The sequence below is a fragment of the Pezoporus wallicus genome, unplaced genomic scaffold, assembly GCF_028554395.1.
Source record: "Pezoporus wallicus isolate ANWC-B61680 ecotype Strahan unplaced genomic scaffold, APGP_CSIRO_Pwel_v1 contig_6464, whole genome shotgun sequence".
NCBI classification, from domain to species: domain Eukaryota; kingdom Metazoa; phylum Chordata; class Aves; order Psittaciformes; family Psittacidae; genus Pezoporus; species Pezoporus wallicus.
The window spans coordinates 8,035,638-8,049,894 of NW_026642130.1; positions in this window are offsets into that span (position 1 = coordinate 8,035,638).

Below are 14,257 nucleotides of genomic sequence, written 5' to 3' on the forward strand. Positions count from 1 at the left end.
ATGTCCAGCTGGAGACCAGTAACAAGTGGTGTCCCTCAGGGATCAGTGTTGGGACCGGTCTTGTTCAACAGCATTGTTGGTGACATAGACAGTGGGATTGAGTGCACCCTCAGCAAGTTTGCCAATGACACCAAGCTGCATGGTTCAGTTGATAAGCTGGATGGAAGGAATGCCATCCAGAGGGACCTCAACACGCTTGTGAGGTGAGCAGATGCCAACCTCATGAAGTTTAACCATGCCAAGTGCAAGGACCTACACCTGGGTCAAAGCAATCCCAGGCACAGCTACAGGTTGGGCAGGGAAGAGATTCAGAGCAGCCCTGCAGAGAAGGACTTGGGGGTGTTGGTCGATGAGAAAATGAACATGAGTTAGATTCAGTGTGTGCTCGCAGCCCAGAAAGCTAACCGTATCCTGGGCTGCATCAAAAGAAGTGTGACCAGCAGGTCGAAGGAGGTGATCCTGCCCCGTTACTCTGCTCTTGTGAGACCTCACTTGGAGTATTGTGTGCAGTTCTGGTGTCCTCAACATAAAAATGACATGGAACTGTTGGAACAAGTCCAGAGGCGGGCCACGAGGATGATCAGGGGACTGGAGCACCTCCTGTATGAAGATAGGCTGAGAAAGTTGGGGTTGTTCAGCCTGGAGAAGAGAAGGCTGTGTGGAGACCTCATAGCAGCCTTCTAGTATCTGAAGGGAGCTGGGGATGGACTCTTCGTTAGGGACTGTAGTGACAGGACAAGGAGTAATGGGTTAAAACTTCAACAGGGGAAGTTTAGATTGGATATAAGAAGGAAATTCTTTCCTGTTAGGGTGGTGAGGCACTGAATGGGCTGTCCAGGGAGGTTGTGAATGTTCCATCCCTGGCAGTGTTCAAGGTCATGTTGGATGAAGCCTTGGGTGGCATGGGGGGCTGGAACTAGATGATCTTAAGGTCCTTTCTAACCCTAACTATTCTATGATTCTATGATTCTGTAGTGCTCCACTGCAAAAATACAGACTTTCCTTTCTTTGGTTGTAGGACATCCTTGTTACTTAAGCTAACCTGGCCATGGGAAGCACAGGTTGCTTTGTGTGTGTGGTTCTTGGACATATGAAGACAGCTATGTGCAAATAAGGTAGGTAATTCTCTAAACTAATAGATAAGGGGAGGAGGAGGTGGGAAAAGACAAATAAAAATTCCCAGGATAGTCCATAAAAATTCCCAGGATAGTCCTAGCGGCTGTTTAGTGAAGTTCTAAGAAGCTAGTTTACTTTTTATCATTGCTACCACTGAAGGAAGTTTGGAGCTTTGAGAAGAGGTAGGTGCTGTCAGGAAACAATGTGTTTAAAGAAGTCATGTAGACAGCTCAAGAAGGTAAAGCCACTGTCCCCCTTTCGCTGTGAAGACAGTGGGACCAGCAAAGCTGATGCTGAAGTATTCTTCCCCAGCTTTTCTTTCCACCACTTCTGCTTTACCTGCTGCCATGGGATGGACATCAGCCAGCCCCAGCTCTTTGTCCTGAAAGCACCAACATTAAATTTTGCTTATACTGCCTTGAACTGACTCTGAGTACACACCATTTCTTTGTAAATTGAGCAGTCAGTTAAGGAACATGCATAGTTAAGGAACATGCATGTTTACTAGTCTATAGTGTTGCACATATTTAAATACCCTGAACATTCATGTATAAAATGCATGCCTTTGGAAGACCTGATCTCTGTAAGAATAAATGTAATGCAATTCAGAAAAAATTTGCCTGTCACTTACCGGCAGGTTTGAACAATTTATGGTCAGTTTGCTATTACACAGCACTACAAATTGAATTGATTACAGAAAATATTAGGAAGGGAGGATCTTTGGCTTCAATTTATCCAGAACGAATGGGTAAATGGAAAAAGTAAAATCTGAATTTGTAGTTACAAGGTAATTTGGTCTAATGTTAGGCTATACTGTCCTATCTGTAGAGCAAAACAAACATGATCCAAACTATCTCAATGCATTCTAACACTATGGTGACACAAGCAATCTGGTGCTCAGAACACTCCTGAATTTTGGTTAAAAGCCTTTTTTTTTCCTTTAGTTCAACTACCTTTGTTGTTTTAAATCACACATTTACGATGTAATGATGAAAAAAATGTCAAAAATGCGAGGAAATATGCCTGTGGTGTAGCTGATCTGCCAATTGCCTTGATTATTGTACAAATGCTCAGAACATTTTGTTCCTCAGTGAGTTTTTATCTCAAAAGACTATGCAAATGGGCGGTCAGACACATAAACAGACACACACAAGTCAATCTGTATTTTGAAATAGATAGGAAATTAAAACACCCAATGAAGAATGTGTCATTTGCAGTATACTTATATGCAAGTAATTTAATTAGAGTGAGAGGACATAGTTTTATAATTGCTCTTCTCTAGACTAAACAGTCCCAGCTCTTTCAGCCCTTCCTCATCTGAGAAATGTGCCATGACCCTTTCTTGCTTTCATGACCCTTCACTGGAGTCTATTTAGTAGTTCTTTACCCCTCCATACTCATTATAGAAGAAGAAATTCACAGCACAAAAATATTTTTTGTAGCTGCGAAGAGGACATATGCCATTGCAAATCTGACACGGATCTTCAGATTGGGATTCACCTCATTCAGCTTCATGGATAGGATCGTGCCTAAATTGAAGTCCATTCTGAACAGTCTAAATGTGTGCTGGAGGTGGATTTTGAGAGCTTACATACAGTTGTTTACAGAGATGATCCAGGAGATGCCACTTAACTCCGTCTGTTACTACCTCAAGAAGGGTATGTTTCCTTTAATTCCTTTCTCATATCTGCCAGACTGGTGTGGATGCCTTGAATTCTTTGGGATTGTCTTGGATGTAGCTGTGTGGCCATTGCAAGCAAGCCCCCGCCCTCCATATGCTGTAATGGGGTTACAGTGTACCTGTAGACTGCTAAAGGTCAGTGACTGAATGCCCTGACCAGTGACATCAACAGTGACGATGTCTACATTGAAACTGATTACTCAGGCTATCCTCCTTTTTTTTTTATATAGTCCGTGGAGGAAACTAAGCTATTCTAGGATGTAATTTGTCTAGCATTTCTCATTAAGTGACTTCTCCCTCCTTTAAAGGAGATTTCCATGTTTTGACAGAGATTCTGTTCTTTATTTCAAAATCTGCTGCACTTCAGTGTGTGTGTGAGCATCTGCTTTGCAAAACCATAGACGACTGACTGTTCTTTCTAGAATTTGCTCATGCTCACATTTCATGAGGGCTTGTAGAAGTGTAGTACCTGCTGCTTGATGCTGCAGTTAGATGAACTTCTTCATGAGTCTTTCTCAGTGAATTGCAGAAAACTATTGCCCAACCCCTGGGCACTCACAAGAAAGTGTTTGAGGGAAGGTCATCTCCCAGTTGTTCAGGTAGAGCACGTCGAAGTGTAAAGGAAGGTTATCCAAAGCAATGAAGACAACAATAAACTGGAAGTCAGCAGCAGTATAACCCTGTTCTAATCAGTCTTGCCTCTGAGTTGAAGAGATTTAATGAGAAAAAGGGATTATTCCTTTTCATGTGTTACAATGACAGCTTGGTTTTTCCCAGGAAATACACAGTATACACACAGGGCATGGCACAGCACAGAAAAACATTAACTTAGTTAGGTGCTTAGTATAATATCTCCTTACAATTCACTTTGCCCTCATCTTGATGGGAGAGTGGGTGAGGACAGGGTGTTGCTAGCTGGAGTGAGCACAGTTCTGAAGTCGTCATAAACCTCTTTATGCATATTGCTATGAGTTACAGCAATGGACAAGTACCAGGATAAGCAAAATTTCCATGGACAAATTAGAGTCCATATTAAAATTCTATACAATATATTCATTAGAATTCTGTGACTGGTTTCAAAATATTTAATTCTTAAAGTTCCTGAATTTAACCCTAAAAGTTTAATTCTCTACTTTCCATCCCTTCCTGTGATCAAGTATTTTCAGCCATCACAAACTGTGCACATCAATATACATTTTCCCATAATATCATATCTAACATCATAGAATCATATAGAATAGTTAGGTGTGGAAAGGACCTTGGGCAGGACACCTCTCCTTAAACAATGTCACCAAAGGCTCTGTCCAACCTGGACTTGAACACTGCCAGGGATGGAATTATATCAGAATCTGTTACTTTCTCTTCTTGTCCCCAGAACTGACCAATGAATCGTGTCAGTCTTTACTGGCAAATGCTCTGACCACACCACCCAAGTCTTGGAAGGCAGACACAAGGACTGTGAAAATGAAGACCTTGTGCCCACTGTAGGAAAGGGTCTGGTTCCAGACCATCTTAAGAACCTGAATGTGCACAAGTCCATGGGTCCTGAAGGAGCTGGCAAATGAAGTTGTGAAGCCCCTGGCCATCATATTTGAGAAACCATGGCAGTCAAGTGAAGTTCCCGATGACTGGAAAAAGGGAAATATAACCCCCATTTTCAAGAAGGGGAAAATGGATGACCCAGGGTATTACAGACCAGTCAGTCTCACCTCTGTGCCTGGCAAAATCTTGGAGCAGATTCTCCTGGAAGGCATGCTAAGCACATGAAAATCAACAAAGTGCTTGGTGACAGCCAACATGGCTTCACTAAGGGGAATCCTTCCTGACCAATTTGGTGGCCTTCTATGATGGGGCTACAGAACTGATGAACAGGGGTAGAGCAGTTGATGTCATCTACCTGGACTTGTGCAAAGCGTTCAACGTCCCACATAACATCCTTGTCTCTAAATTGGAGAGACATCAATTTGATAGATGGACTACTCGGTGGATAAAGAACTGGCTGGATGGCCACACACAAAGAGCTGTGGTCAATGGCTCAACGGCCGGCTGGAGACCAGCAACAAGTGGTGTGCATCAGGGATCAGTGTTGGGACCGGTCTTGGTCAACAACTTTGTTGGTGACATGGACAGTGGGATTGAGTGTGCCCTCAGCAAGTTTGCTGACACCAAGCTGTGTGGTTCAGTTGATACGCTGGAGGGAAGGAATGCCATCCAGAGGGACCTCAACACGCTTGTGAAGTGGCCTGATGCCAACCTCATGAAGTTCAACCAAGTCCAGTGCAAGGTCCTACACCTGTGTCGGAACAATCCCAGGCACAGCTACAGGTTGGGCAGAGAAGACATTCAGAGCAGCCCTGAAGAGAAGGACTTGGGGGTGCTGGTTGATTAGAAAATGAACATGAGCCGGCTTCAGTGTGTGCTCGCAGCTCAGAAAGCCAACCGTATCCTGGGCTGCATCAAAAGGAGCGTGACCAGCAGGTCGAAGGAGGTGATCCTGCCCCTCTACTCTGCTCTTGTGAGACCTCACCTGGAGTATTGTGTGCAGTTCTGGTGTCCTCAACATAAAAAGGACATGGAACTGTTGGAACAAGTCCAGAGGAGGGCCACAAGGATGATCAGGGAGAGCACCTCCCATATGAAGATAGGCTGAGAAAGTTGGGTCTGTTCAGCCTGGAGAAGAGAAGGCTGCGTGGAGACCTCATAGCAGCCTTCCAGTATCTGAAGGGAGCCTATAAGGATGCAGGGGAGGGACTATTTGTTAGGGACTGTAGTGATAGTACAAGGGGTAACGGGCTTAAACTTATACAGAGGAAGAAGCTCCTTACTGGAAGGTTGGTGAGGCACTGGAACGAGTTGCCCAGAGAAGTTGTGAATGTTCCATCCCTGGCAGTGTTCAAGGCCAGGTTGGACAGACCCTTGGGTGGAATGGTTTAGTGTGAGGTATCCCTGCCCATGGCAGTGGTTTGGAACTAGATGATCATAAGGTCCCTTCCAACTCTAAGTATTCTATGATTCTATGTTCAGAACTTATGCTAATTCTTTTTCACATTATTACCACATAAAGATTCAAGAGTTGGATGCATGCAGAGATATTTAGGAACTGATTGTGTCTTTGGTACTCTTGGGCAGATACAGAAAACACAACATATGAAAAAAGTGTAAATTAATTTTAACTGCTCAGGTTCAAAATTTATCCTGAAAACTTCTATTCATCTGCTTCCTGACCTCTAAACGTACCTGGAAGTTCCCTGGACAAATTCTTCTGCACATGCCTTGATGTCTTAGAACTGAGAAACTCATCAGCTATCTGACATGCACGTCCAGTCAAGTAGATCCTCCTCTACTTAAGTATCCTAGTTTTTTCAAATCTAGGATTGGATTAATCTCACATGACCTGACTCTTTAGAAATTAACAATTATCTTACTTTAACTCTGCTCACTATTGATGGAGTCAAACTCCCCTGCAGGCTGATTCATCTTATTCAAAGATAACCCTTATGAGTTATTCTGTAACAATATCTGTCCTCCATTGACTAGGGAGAGAAATTAGAGCAGTGAGTTTAGGAAGCAATTCTATGCAACATTATATTTTGTGTGAAAAGCATACTAATCTGCTCAAGCTCCTATCCTGTACAATCTACTCCCTTCTCATGCCCTGAACTGATGCCTTTTTCAAAGTTAAGTCCATGATTTAAATCCATGCTGCTGATAAATCAAATGTCTTACTAAATCATAGCTTTGAACTTTGATAACTAACTTGTAAGTATTTGCATAGGATAACTCTTACTAATGCACACAGTAGCCTGCTGACCAGAACATTTGGCAAGGAGTCTGGAAGTCCAGGACCCACATTTTTCTCTAGTGGTTTTACTTCAGATATTTTTATTGCCCAGTGTTCAAAACCAAAATGACAAAGTTTCCTGATGGTCCAGAGTGGGAACATTTTCCCAATGCCTCTTGAAGTTCTTGCATTATATTTTTTTTTTTTTTTTCCTAGATGGTATAATAATTCTTTTGGGAATCTTTTTGATCTTCCTGTTTGGGTCACCTACTTTCCTCAGAACCAGATACCTGAAAATTAAGAATATCAAGAGCAACCTTTACAGTACTGTGACTGATTTCTTTAGACTTATCCCTGCTTAAAATAGAGTCCATTTTCATTATGCTAATGTGGAGTCAAATTTTTAAACACCACTCAGATATTGGGGTACCTCAGCTAGAGGGTGAAGGAAGGTATAGACCAGACCCAGTGTAACTCCCTAGTTGGCAAACAAATATTGATTTGAAAGAACACTAATTATAACAGGGGAAAGAGAAGCCATGAATTCAACAGAGGGGAAGAAGGCTAATGCTTTTAAAATGTAGCCTGATTAATGAGCCTGTCATAGAACTTATTTATAGGTATGCTGTACAAAGTATCATAATCCCTGTAAAGATTTACAGCAAATTGAAGCCATCAGAGTTTAGAAATCATAAAACTTATTTGACCTAAAAGGATATTCCATACAGGCCAATCAGAGGATTATAGCTAAAGCAGAGAAGTTGTAAAGGTCAAGTGTTCTTTAACTTTTCTAGGGCGTGGGTCACATTTCAACCCCTTGACTCCTGCTTTTCTCTCCTATTAGTCAACACATGGAATATTTCACAAATAGGTATCAGCCTTGTGTAACAGTAGCAATTGCCTTCTTCGAATAATGGCATTCAGAAATTATTTGATATAATTTTAGCTGGCTTTAATGTAAGATAGCAGCTGGAAATGCACAGGAACATGTGCTTTGCTAGTCAGTTCTCTATGGACCTCCAGCAAGCACTCCACAAATCACTAATGGTGCATGGCCTACAGCTGGGAGCTATTGATATGAAGAAAACCCAAGTAAATAGATAGACTTTGTAGTATATAGTGAAGGTCACTAAACACAAGAAACAAAATTTCCCCTACAGCAATATGCATGGAGCATTTAGTATCCTAAAAGATGCTGTATTTAGAGTAAAGCAAAAGCACTGACAGAAAGAAAGACTCAGATGCATAAGAGCAAGACACAGATCATCTGGGAAGTGACAAAGGAAGGAGTCTAAGACCTTTTATTAAGGATTACAAGTCCCTTTAATATAAGCAGTCTTTAAATCCTGACTCCTAGGAATCTAAAGGGCTGCTGAAAATAAGACAAATGGAGTGGGGGACAGATAATCCTTTTGTAATTGTAAGTCTTCATCAGAGACCATAGTAGCCAACAAATGTGAACACATACTTCTAATCTTTTCAAGGGGCAGAGAGGGAAAAAGAGTAGTCTGGCAAGACAGTGCATGAAGCTGAGTGTCTGGATATGCTACCAGACCTGAAAAAGGAGGAAAACCACAAATTATTATAATCACTCAGAATTTAATACACAGTCCAAAGAAGAAAGCACTTAGAAATGATTTACTTACCAGCCTGCCATGCCTTTGGTTATCAATATAACATTTGATGATACTAACGTTTGCCTCTTGTTCCTCTCATAGCTCTATAGACATTAACTTGCAGGCAGCCTTGCTGGCACAAGAACATAATAGAAGATAGGATTTTGGCTGTATTGAGCACTGGATAATTCTGATGACTTCTAAAACCCTGCAGCCTGAAAGTGTTTTATTTTCAGATTCCACTGTAATTAGTTACAAAGGTTATTTGAGTGAAGTAAGGCTGGAAGTTTATTGTTAAATGAAATCAGTTTCACCTACTTTTTCTCTTGCTCTAATATTTTCTTTTAAATCTATAGTGAAGAAATAGACTATTTCAGACAGTAATTTACCAACAATGACTTGTTCAGTAGTTTCAACAATGAGTTCAGAAACAATGAAGGGATTCGGCTGATGCCAGTCTTTAGTTGAATGGTTTTCTGTGTCTGTCAGTCTCTGTCTCCACCTATATTGCATATTCCAAGCATGGTCAGCTTCTTCCGTTTGAAGGAAGACACTGTTGACCTATATAAACTTCTCATGCTTTGACTGAAGTTTAAGCACAGGCAGCACATCCTGCCAGCTCTGCTCAGTATCCCAGATCTGTACATCCTTATACACTACTGATAGTCTATAGTTTGCAAGATCAAAAGAAAAAGGATGTATCTCTAGAAAGCTAGGTCTAGTTTTATGGGTTCATGAATTCTAAAACAAAGGTCTCGAGAAACCACAGTGCATCCCTATGCTTGTAAGTGGGGTGATGGGAGAAGCATTCCAGCAGAAGCGAAGTGATGGAGTCTTGGTTTAAGAACCATGCTAGAGAACTGAAATTTGCTCAGTGACGTCACAGACATGGTAGTTACTAACAGAAAAAAGGAGTCCCCATCCTCTTACAGTCCCCCTTTGATACACCATACATCAATGTCACAATTATTCATATTGCAGGTTCTGAAATAGTGATGTTTTTGTGTTCATTTTCTTAAGTGAAAGTTAGCAGATACAAAAAGACCTAACTTGAGATTGATTTTTGTGCATGTGTATGCACCTATGCAGTCAATGAGAAAAAACACGAAAAAATTTAAAGCTGAAAAAATGTGCCTCTAACAATTGCCTAAGTCCTGAGCAGCAAAGATAGCTGCTGAAAGCATATCAGTGATTAGTCTCCTGACCTTTCTTCAACTTGAAGTCATCAGCTATTGTTCACCACTGATAATAATAATAACCTTTATTTTATGAGGTGACTGATAATACTTAGAGACAACGGTCTTTCACAAGAGCTGCATGCTTAAAAAAGAAACCATATTGAGTAGACTAAATACAGTGAAATTAATTCCAATTTTTGACATTAAGTATTAAAAACTTTAAATACTGCCTATGCAAAATAAAAAAAGAAGAAAGAACATTCAGAATTATTTTTAAAGGAAAAAGCTGTAGCAGAAGTTTGGGCAGCAGAGCAGCAGAGTAATAAAATTTATTTTCTCTTTACTCCCTTTTTTTTTTTTTTCTGAGAAGGTAGAAAGTTTCTTAAAGTTTTCTTTTCCTTTCCTACTTTTTGAAGGGGAAGAAAAGGGAAATCAGAGCTTATATAAATGTCACAGGGACTATACTATCTTTAACAATGGACAGTCCTGAAACCTTACAAAGCTATTATACTTCATTTAAGAAGAGGGGATTTCTTCCTAATCACAGCCAGCAATCATCTCATGACCTCAGGCTGCAGTGGCTGCCCTCTTCACATTTTCATTCTTCCTAGTGCAATTGCCTATGTTACTCTAGACCGGACTTGAATGGAAGTCCCTGTAAGAGAAACCCCAGGAGGTGGAGCTGATAATAGGGTAGGTGGCTCATTCTTCAGAATCATTATTGAACCAATCAAACAATATATTGTTAGGGGTCACAATGCAACTAGCACTGCACTCTTCTGAATGAAATGTAAAGCCAAAGCCCTGAATAACTGTGGCCATGAGGCAGACTTTTTTTTCAAGAACTAAGGAGCTTGCTCCAGCAAGACCTAACCTGAGGTACTGTACTTTGCCTTCCTGTTCATTAGTCCCTCAGCCTGTGTTAGTAGTATGTAGGAGGTCTATGTATGTTTAAATACCATTCGCCTTTCCCAGTGGAAGGAGCTGCAATTCACCAGTGGGATTTTAAGTTTGACAGAAGAGCTTAATCCAGCCTATTAAAACATCATTATTATAATTTTCCTGCAGGGCTGCAGAGTATTTGCTCTTAAATTCAGTGTGCTTCCCATGTTCAGTGCATTTACCCCTATTACCTCCTTGTGAGCTGTGGAACAGAAGAGCCAGAATTAATACTAGGAAGATCAGGAATTGTTTAGAGACTTATCTGAAGGAATGTCTCCTTTGCCTAGCAAGAACTGTATCCTGGGCTAAAGGCTTTGAAATATGCAAAACCATTAAGCAGCTAAAATGAAGTTATTAGCTCTCATGGGATTCTTAGGTATTAGTGAATTATAGTGAAACTTTCATTGATCAAATCTGGGATCTTAAAGGGCTTGAAGAACCTTATAAGCAAATCCCATTGAAAAAAAAAAAAAATAATAAAATCTTAGCCTAAACTTTTAATTTGGGTGTGGGGTCAGGAGAAAATACCTACCAGCTGAAAAGGCTCAACGTGAGACAGACATGTTTAAGTCATACAAAGTATCTTGACACGTAGGAGTGCTGTAAAGGTGTCAACATTGTAATCTTCAACCTGCATAGGCAGAGAAGGATGCAAAAGCCAAATGACCCTATCGTGTTTTATGTCAGTCTCCATAGACTATGACAGATCAGGTGGCCACTGGACAGATCATCACCACTTAGACAACTCTGTTACTTGCTTTCTGCAAGCCAATTCTTGTTTTATCATATTCCTTATGTGCAAAAATGGAGGTATTTTTTCTTGCAAGATGTTTAGAGAGCTATTAATGAAAGTATTGGACAATATTTTTTTTTTAATGTATTTTCTACTACAGTCTAAACAGAACTACTTTTCATTCATACGTAATTTGCTTTGAAGAGTCGACATCTTTTTCTAGTTATGAATGATACCAAAATATCAGGCATTCAGCTTGTAGACTTTTTAATGTAGAGAAAAATCCACTTAAAACCATTTTTAGTGTTGCTAAAATACACTACTCAGTTTTTTTCCACCTTCCAAGTTTTGAATGGACATAGGAACTTGAGAGATCAGATCTAAATTGAGCGGATCAACAAAGTGAACTAGAGTCTATGAAGTTATGCAGGTTTACATCACCTAAGAGTATGGCCCAAAGTGATAAGGGGTGGCAGGAGAAAAATTGCACATACACCCCCTGACCTTGAAATGCACATTTTTCAAACCACTGAGAAATATTATTCCTTCTGCTACATATGTAATATATGAAGGATGCACCAAATTTTCATGTTTGTATAAAGTTTATGCAGTTTTAACTGATTTTGCCAGGTAGTCTTAATCTACCCAGACTAAAGACAAGCTGTTACTATTGTATACTATATAGCACATCTGTGTATCGGTGTGTGTGTCTGTGTCTGTAATTTGCATGTATGTGAACAAGACAGAAATGCATTTACAACCATAGAAAGACACTAAATAGGCAAATTAAAGTACACTTTTTTTTTCATCAAAACCTCTGATATTTTCTTTTGCCGTTTCTTGTTTATTGGAAACAGTCCTTTCTCTAACACTACCCACAATGGATTTTGCAAATTTTGTGGCTTATGTTGACTGCTCTGCAATTTATACTAGTGTGTAAAATATTCCCAGCACATACACTTAATCAAAACAAGCCCAATTAAGCTCAGTACTCCAGATTCCACCTCATTAGCTTTCTGTTCCTAAAATATAACAGATGTGATTGCTGCGGGCCATGAGTTAAAGACGAATTTTTCAGCTAAGCACTTACAATACAAGCTAAACTTATATGAAGATTTAATTATTACTTTCATTTTCATGACTTCCTGTAAAAGCTCATTTTTCACTTAATAGCAACAGTATTCCACTACTGCATTTTACCCATAGTTACAGAGAAAAGTATCTAAATGAGGAAGAAGGGAGGGGTCATAGGTCCTATTTTTACTCTTCTCACATATTGGATGGGTGACTTCATATATTTGCAGGGCTTTTATCCTTTCAAAACTACTGGAATTCAGAAAGTAGTCAGGATCTCAGCTTGTGGAATACCACTTCTGCCTAAAAACGCTGTGCAACCGTGTGAATGATTTTGCAGCATGTTTACTTGTCATGCTTCAAACAGATCTGATGGCTTAGTGTACCAGCAATAGCTGGATAGTACTCCCCTCAAGTAATTCTTGGTACTTCTTAGCTGGATTTTAACTGTTGAGAACTACTAGCTTTCATGTAATATCCAATATAAGGAAAAATATTATCCTTTCAGTAGTCAAAAAGCCAAAGAGGATTACTGTAGGAGTAACAGCAAGGATATGAAGGGAAGCACTTGCCAGTTGTCAGTAGCTGTATTTCTTTTTCAATACCCCAGTTTCAAGCTGCTGGATCTCTCCCACATTTTGCCTGTGTTATAGGTACTCAAGCATTTGATGCATCAAGAAAAATCTTGGGCTAAATCTAAGCAATTCCAAAAGTATTCCAGATGCACTGGTTGGACTTGTTTACAGCACAATCCACCACAGAGATTTCTAAATGAGCTTGCAGCTTGCAATAAATGAAACTTCTTTACTGACACATTACTCACACCAACTTATCTTCTATTTTCTCACAAGACTGAGGATTCAGCCCCATGTAGTCAGAACCCACTTTCTCAACCTGGTCAGTCAGTGTGGTTTTTTTGGCTACATTGAGTAAGGGAAGAAGATAACATTCCTAAGGTCTATGCAGTACAAGATCTGTCCCGATACCTTAGCATTCTCGTTCAGTGAAGCCAACTGTGTATATCATTTTGCACATAACAGCCATTTAATCTTGTAAAAATGGGCATAAAACAGTCCCTTTAATATCACTAGAAATTCCCATAAAGGCCTTTAGGTACCTTCTTTGAATAAATTATTCCATACAGTGCAAGGCAGGACTAACGAGTAAAATTACACAAATGACCTGATTCACCACCATTGCCACATTTCTGTGTTGAATGACTTTTAAAAAGTCTGTAGTTGCTCTCTCAGCAGGGTGGTATCTGAGATAGCTTAATTGAAGTCAATGGAGCTACACATTGACAAAACTAGTGTACTTTGTAGGAGGTTAATACTCAGAAGAAAAGAGAAGCCAAGCTTTTTCTTGAAAGATTTTCTCATGGTTGAGCTCTTCTCTTGTTTGTACTTTCCCACAACATTGTTTTCTTCTTGTCTCTTGCACAAAAGACGCATAAAAAAAAAAAAAAGAAGAGCATGTTTCCTTTGTGGTTTACACAAAGAAGTCATAGCTTTTCTATTTGTTAAAATGTGGAAGGAAATAAATAATGAAAATATCTAGTGATTAGTCCCTAAAGTCTTTATGGATCCCTGGCACAGGCATACTTCAGATAATAGCCCAATTTAATATTTATGATGTACTAAGTTTCTCTAAATATATAAATTTGGCAATTATCATGGGAGTTATCCCTTATTTATCTACTTTTGTCTTTTAATTAGTAGGATTGCCATTTAATCATTAGCAATATCTCCTTCCAAAAAAAAAACACCCTACCTGTTACTTCTTTGATGAATGTGTTCCCATTGTGTCACCACTCTTGTTAGAAGATCTGTTTTAGTTATTCCAATGACAAGCTTTCATATAAATATACTAGATCTACAGAAACAGTCTCTTGAAGTGACATCTCACGCTTACTGGGCACCCTGGAACTACTGCAACTACTATGCTGGGGGGACACATCAGTAGACCAGGCAATTAGGGGACTCACTGAGGTGACCGATGACCCCTCAGATCTTAGTATCTTTTTAAAAAAGAAAAATAATTACTACATATGTATGAGTGGATAAGGTAGGAGGAAGCCTGGCACAGCCTGTTTAATTAAATATAATAATATTCAATGTAAGATTATCCCTCTTTCTT